At 49.5% G+C, this 7,089-nt stretch overlaps 1 non-coding gene across 1 annotated transcript; it reads left to right on the top strand.

Annotated features, from left to right (window-relative positions):
- Nucleotides 1-3,507: 3,507 nt before the first annotated feature.
- On the top strand, nt 3,508-3,614 carry LOC129635654 (U6 spliceosomal RNA). The gene has a single exon (XR_008706411.1). It is a non-coding gene; the product is annotated as a U6 spliceosomal RNA (small nuclear RNA).
- The last annotated feature ends 3,475 nt before the right edge of the window (nt 3,615-7,089 follow it).

The following is a 7,089-nucleotide window of genomic DNA, read 5'->3' as shown; positions in this document are numbered from 1 at the left end:
TCCCCACAGAAGTTTGATCCTTTCCAACTAAGCACAAAAATATCCTTGCAAGTGAGGTCCTGCTATTCTGGTTTTGCCGAGGAGAAAGCTGAGGCTTATGCAGTCAGGATGCAAACACAATGCATGCGTGTGTGTTAGTCATTCAGTCGCGTCTGCCTCTTTGCGACCCCATGAACTGTAGCCTGCCACGTTCCTCTGTCCCTGGGATTCTCCAGGCAAGTGGGTTGCCATGCCCTCCCCTCCAGGGGATCTCCCCCACCCAGGGGTCGAACCCACATCTCCTATGTCTCCTGCATTGGCAGGCATGTTCTTTACCACTAGCGCCACCTGGGAAGCCCCATCAAACAGGATACCTTTCACCAATAGCATTGTGCTTTTGTGGAGCCCCTCAGCTCCATTTTCTTACGCGTCCAGTGACAGCTTGGCTCCCATCTAACTCTCCCTCATCCAGGGGCCCTGAACACGGTTGGCCACACAGTAGCTTCTGGGTGAATTAATTTCACCAGTGAGTTTCCTCCTGACTCAGAGCTGAGCTCCCTGTACTGAGGGATGGAGTATTTGTACCAGGTAAACAGAAGGGGGCGGTCACTGTGAGACTGAGGTGCAGACATGGGGGTGGGGAGAACCTGGGGCCTTGGAGGCTGGAAAAGGGGGTCCTAGGAGGTCGGAGATGGACATAGAAGAGGAGATGGAGGCAGTCAGAGACAGGTTTCTGCTGGGCCTCCTCTGTCCTCCGTGCAGAGGGAACTCCTAAGATCTAGGGGAAGGCAAACCCTGACCATGTTGTGATGTTCTTTTTGACAAAACTGTCTTTTAGGTAAATACTTTTTTGGGCCAGTCTCACTGAATTAACTATCTGGGTCATTTGAATTTCTTCTCCAGGAAATAATTACGGCCTTTGGGAAATGTAAAGTGTACGGCAGCCCTGTGAGCGGACAGGAAGCACCAGCCTCTCTCTCTCTGCCTGCGCCACCGCCTTCCCTTTCTGTGTGACCCAGGGAACCAAATTAACAGTGGCTCCCATCTCCGGGGTCCAGCGTGGCTTTGGATCCCTCTGGGGGGGAAGTCCCCGGGGCGTTCGAGGTAGCTCTGCACATGAGGGAAAGGAAATGCGTGTTCTTTTCTGTCTATGAGGGCAGTGACTACCTTCCAGGCAGCAAATTTTTATTTTTGGGGGAAAATACCATTCTGTAGATACCCTCTCCAATTCTGGAAGGTGAAACAAAGCAGCGAGGAGTGCCGTTACCCTGCTACGGCATTAGGGGGACTCACGCTGCGGCTTCACGGCGCAAGACAAGACAAAAGCTCTCAGGCCAGAGTTGGGGAGCGGGATGCTGGTGGGGGCAGCTGCGTAGCTTTGATTACGGAAATGAAATGTTGTAGGCGAGCAGCTGCCAGCCCCTTTTCTGGCTGGGGGATGTGGGAAGCCACTGCGAGCATGAGAATGGTTCCTCTTCATCACGAAGTTCCTCTTCATCAGATGAGGAGGCGGTGTTGTCCGAGGGGAAAAGTGACCACCTTTTGCATCAGAACAAGGCTGGCCCTTAAACCCCTGGGGAGGCAGAGAGGGGAGATGGTGGGAAAGTTTGCAAGGGGCTTTCTGTTCCTCTGCTAGGACAGCCCTAACAAAGCACTTCAGGGTGGGTGGCCTGAACAACAGAAATTAATTAATTTCACAGTTTTCCTCACCATTCTGGAGGCCAGAAGTCCAAGAGAAAGGTGTCAGCTGGGCTGCCTTCTCTCTCTCCGCGTTTGTAGTTGGCCACCCTCTGCCTCTGTTCTCACACGGCTTTTCCTTGTCCAGGTCTATAGTCTAACCACTTCCTGTTATAAGGATGCCACCAGTCAAGCTAAAGTAGGGTCCGCTATATGCCTTACTTTCACCTTCATTACATCTTTCAAGGCCCAATCTCCATAAAAGGTCGCAGCTGGGGCTTCCCTGGTGGTCCCGTAGCTAAAACTCTGAGCTCCCAATGCAGGGGGCCTGGGTTTGATCCCTGGTCAGGGGACAGATCCCCCATGTCACAAGTAAGTGTTTGCATGCCAGCAATTTAAAGATCCCACATGCTGCAAAGAAGATCAAAGATCTTCTAAGGTCTCTACTAAGACCAGACACAGGCAAATAGATAAATATTTTAGAAACAAACAAAATCCCTCAAAAAGGTCAAAGTGTGGGGAACTAGAGATTACAATTTCAACATACAAATTCTGAGGAAGACAAAATTCAGTCTCAGGTTTCCTGAGAGCCGAAGAATTGATGCTTTTGAACTGACTGTGGTGTTGGAGAAGACTCTCGAGAGTCCCTTGGACTGCAAGGAGATGAACCTTGCAACCAGTCAACCCTAAAGGAAATCAGTCCTGAATATTCATTGAAAGGACTGATGCTGAAGCTGAAGCTCCAATACGATGCGAAGAACTGACTCATTGGAAAAGATCCTGATGCTAGGAAAAATTGAAGGCAAAAGGAGGAGAAGGGGACGACAGAGGACGAGATGGTTGGATGGCATCACCGACTTGATAGACATGAGTTTGAGCAAGCTCCGGCAGATGGTGAAGGACAGGGAAGCCTGACATGCTGCAGCCAATGGGGCCGCAAAGAGTTGGACATGACAAGTGACTGAACGACAGGCTTCCTAGGTGGGAAGGTGGAAGCTAAGTAACGGGGGAGTCGAGGGGAGATGACTGCTGATGCTCAGAGAGGTTAGGACCTCCTGGGGAACTGGGCCATCCTGACTGAGCTCCTTGACCAGAGGACACCCAGGGGCCCAAAGGTGAGCTCACCACGAGGAAGGGAGGCCTGAGCTGGTGAGCCTGGCTCACCAGCATTGGAGTCTAGAGGCTGGTGAGTGTGGGGGGTGAGGAGCAGGGCGGGTAGGAAGGCAGGGTGGGAGCTGCGGTTGGATGTTCCTCCCACTGCACACACAGAGCAGGCTAAGCATATGTGAATGTGCATCAAAGAACTGCCACCCTGGAGCCCTAGCTGAGGCATCCCAGCTGTGGGGAGGTTTGTGTGAGCCAGGCTGCTGTGCACAGCTGAACCAGCTGCAGACGGCATGTTTGTATTCTAGGGCCACATGGCTGTGTGTGAGCACTGCATTTCTGGAGCCGGGGGGCAGCCTGCACAGTGGGGCAGTGTGGCTCTGACCCCGAGTCTGCCCACCCCTTCAGGACCAGTCTTCTGTGATGATACCATGTGGCAGCCGCAGATGCGATTACCAGGAACAAGACTGGGCAGACTCTCGCTCTCTCCACCAGCCATTTCAAGGCAAGACTGACCTCTCAAGTTTGTAAGGCCCAAGGATACTGGGAAATGGGGATAGAGAATGTCCAGGGAAGGAATTTTCTTCCAGATGATGTGGGAAGGCGGGAGCTGGGTGATCAGAGAATAGAAGAGAGACGACTGGTTTGTATCCCAAGTTGGGTGAATGGGACGTACCAGTCGGATTAAGATCCTTCTGGGAAGAGGGGACACCTTTTATGGGTGAGGTTTTAAAAATATGCACTTTTGTGCTCGCTTTGGCAGCACATATACTAAAATTGGACCAATACAGAGAAGATTAGCAGGGGCCCTGTGCAAAGATGACACGCAGATTCGTGAAGTCTTCCATATTTTTTGATATATGGCAGAAACCAACATAATATTGTAAAGCAATTATCCTCCAACTAAAAATAAATGAATTTATTTTGAAAAATCTGCACTTCTGACACCATAAAACTCCTAGAAGAGCTCATAGGCAAAACATTCTCTGACATAAAACATACCAATGTTTTCTTAGGTCAGTCTCCCAAGGCAATAGAAATAAAAACACAAATAAACAAATGGGACCTAAGCAAACTTACAAGCTTTTGCACAGCAAAGGAAACCATAAACAAAACAAAAAGACAACCTAAGGAATGAGAGAAAATATTTGCAAAGATGTGACCGACAAGGGCTTAGTTTCCAAAATAAATAAGCAGCTCATACAACAGAACAACAACAAAAACTCAATTGAAAAATGAGCAGAAGACCTGAATAGACATTTCTTCAAAGAAGACATACAGATGGCCAAAAGCACATGAAAAGATGTTCAATGTTGCTAATTATTAGAGAAATGCAGATAAAAACTAGAATGAGGAGCTACCTCACAGTGGTCAGAATGGCCATCATTAAGAAGTCTACAAACAATGATAAAAGATGGAGAGCGTATGGAGAAAAGGGAACTCTCTTACACTGTTGGCTGGAGTATACCTTGGTATAGCCACTATGGAAAACAGTATGGAGTTTCCTCAAAAAACTAAAAGTAGAATTACCATATGATCCAGCGATCCCACTCCTGTGCATACATCCGGACAAAAGCAAAATTCCAAAAAGATACATGTACCTTTGTGTTCATTGCAGCACTATTTACAACAGCCAAGACATGGAAACAACTAAGTGTCCACCGACAGAGGAATGAATAAAGAAGATGCTGTACATACATACAATAGAATATTACTGAGCCATAAAAAGAATGAAATAATGGCTTTTGCAGCAACCTGGATGGAACTAGAGATTATCATACTAAGTAAAGTTAAGTCAGAAAGAGAAAGACAAATGCCAGATGCTATTACTTGTATGTAGAATCTAAAATATCACACAAATGAACTTCTCTACAAAACAGACTCACAGAGAGAGCAGACTTATTGTTGCCAAGGGATGGACTGGGAATTTGGGATCACCAGATGCAAATTAGGATCGATAAACAACAAGATCCTACTGTATAGCACAGGGAACTAAATATCCTGTAATAAACCATAATGGAGAAGAATGTTAAAAAGAATGTGTGCGCTGTGCTCAGTCACTTCAGTCGTGTCTGACTCTTTGAGACTCTATGGACTGTAACCCACCAGGCTCCTCTGTCCATGGGATTCTCCAGGCAATGATACTGGAGTGGGTTGCCATGCCCTCCTCCAGCGGATCTTCCTGACTCAGGGACTGAACCCACGTGTCCTGCATCTCCTGCATTGCAGGTGGATTCTTTATCTACTGAGCCACCTGGGAAGCTCATATATATGTATAACTGAGTCACTTTGCTGTACAGCAGAAATTAACACATTATAAATCACCTATGCTTCAATAAAAAATAAAAAAATCTGCATTTATGGATCTTGGTTCAAATTATGACTCATCATACATCCAAAGGCACAGGTTTTTACCAGTGTGTACTCATCAACAGGCAAAGATTCTTGTGCAGGCACTGCGGTGGGCACAGAGAATTACTGGCCCCCAGTGACTTATTAATGAAGGAGGAGAGACCTGAATTGTTCCGACAACTCTGCCCCAGATCCGAGTCGGCTGTCTTCAGGGAGGAAACCCTCTGACTTAGGGTGAGTTTCTCAGACGCAGGCTCAGAGACAGGGATCGTGGGAAATGGATTTATTTGGGTGGTGCTCCCAGAGGGAGAGGGCTGAGGGAGCAGGGCTGTGAACCCAGGCACAGCTCTGCAAGATCACACCTCAGAGTTTATGGGCTTTCCTCGTTCCCAGTCAGTCAGTCCTTGGCTAAGGGACTCCTGGGAGGTCAGAAACTTCCAGGCATGCAGAGCTTTTTGCTCTTGTGGGCAGAGGGCTGTGGCAGCCTGTAGACAGTCCTCCCAAGTGAGTGGCGGGTGTGGAACTGGAGGAACCCACTGCTGGGGTAGGCATGCACAGAAAGGGTCGAAGGACCGCCTCTGGGGGTGGGCAGAGGTCTGTCTACCGTCCCTCTTCAGGCTGAACAGCTCCCATACCTCACGTTGACTCTTCCCCCAGAACTGTTTTAAGATCTGATTCAGTGGAGGGGGGTGACACGGGTCAGAACCACCCAGGCTGAGGGTGACTCCTTAATCCCCCAGCTTTGTGACCTTGAGCAAATGACTCTGACCTTCACTTTCCTCCTTGGCAAGAGGGGAACAGTAATTCCTGCCTCTCAGGGTGGCTGTAGAGATAAACAAGGCAGAGCCTGCTAGGCACCTGCCCCCTGCTTGGCAGGCAGCAGGAACCTGGGAGATGCCAACTTCCTGCCGTCCCTTCCCCTCCCTCCTTTTGGTGAAGAACCTATTTCCCGGTGAGTGCCAGGTCTGCTGAAAAGTCCCGGCGACCTGCTCGTTTTGTTTATGTACCGCTCTGTGGAAGGTAACAATTTAGATGGCAAATTGCACTGCCAGACTCAGGGAGTTGGTGTATTAATTCCTGACTATTTACTGTGACAGGTTTAAAGCGCAATATGTCAGGGAGCGCTGGGGCTCCCGCTCCACGGCACATGGAATTGCAAAGCCAGACAAACTTCCTGCTTCCCGGGAGCATCAAGCATCTCAGAGTGCTGCAAGTCTCCTCTGCTCAGGGGGCTGGGAGCACCCAAGCGGGCAGATTTCATCCCGGTTCCTCTCCCAGCCACACCCAGGCTTACGGGTGCAGCGGTGGGAGAAACTATCCTTTCTTTCTTGGAGGGGCACAGACAAGCCCCTCCCCAGCCTGGGCAGCTCTGTAGAGTTTGGGTGTGGAGTGAAAGTGCCACCTAGGTAGCTCTGTTGGTGCCTGTCCCAGTCAGGCCATGGAGGCACTGGTGGCCTGGGAGATGGCACTAATGGAGTCCCCCCTCCCCCTCCGTGCTGACCTCAAGCAAACGTCTGTGTTAGCTGGCGCCGGCCCCATTCTGCAGGTCAGAACACTGAGGTTTAAGCAACCTCTCACAGCCCACGAGAGGCAGACTCCAGCACTGAGCTGCTATCTTCCTGGTTTCCTTTCTGGGAGACCCCAGGCCACCCTGAAAGTCCTGCCTCCCTGCATTGCTGCCCCCAGGCCTATACGTGAGGGTCCTTCCTACATCACATAGGTTTCCTAAAGAGATAGAGGAGGGACTTCTGTGGTGGTCCAGTGGTTAAGAACTTGCCTTGCAATGCAGGGGACATGGGTTCGATCCCTGGTTAGGGAAATAAGATCCCACATGCCACAGGGTGACTATGTTCACACGCTTCAGTGAAGATCCATGTGCCTCAACTAAGACCTGATGTAGCCAAAAACATAAATAAATATTAAAATAAAATAAAGAGATCGAGGAGCTCCATGTGCGCCTCTTGCTTCTACCCTCCT

Source organism: Bubalus kerabau, chromosome 20 (assembly GCF_029407905.1).
Source record: "Bubalus kerabau isolate K-KA32 ecotype Philippines breed swamp buffalo chromosome 20, PCC_UOA_SB_1v2, whole genome shotgun sequence".
NCBI classification, from domain to species: domain Eukaryota; kingdom Metazoa; phylum Chordata; class Mammalia; order Artiodactyla; family Bovidae; genus Bubalus; species Bubalus kerabau.
This window is presented reverse-complemented; position numbering and strand designations above follow the sequence as displayed.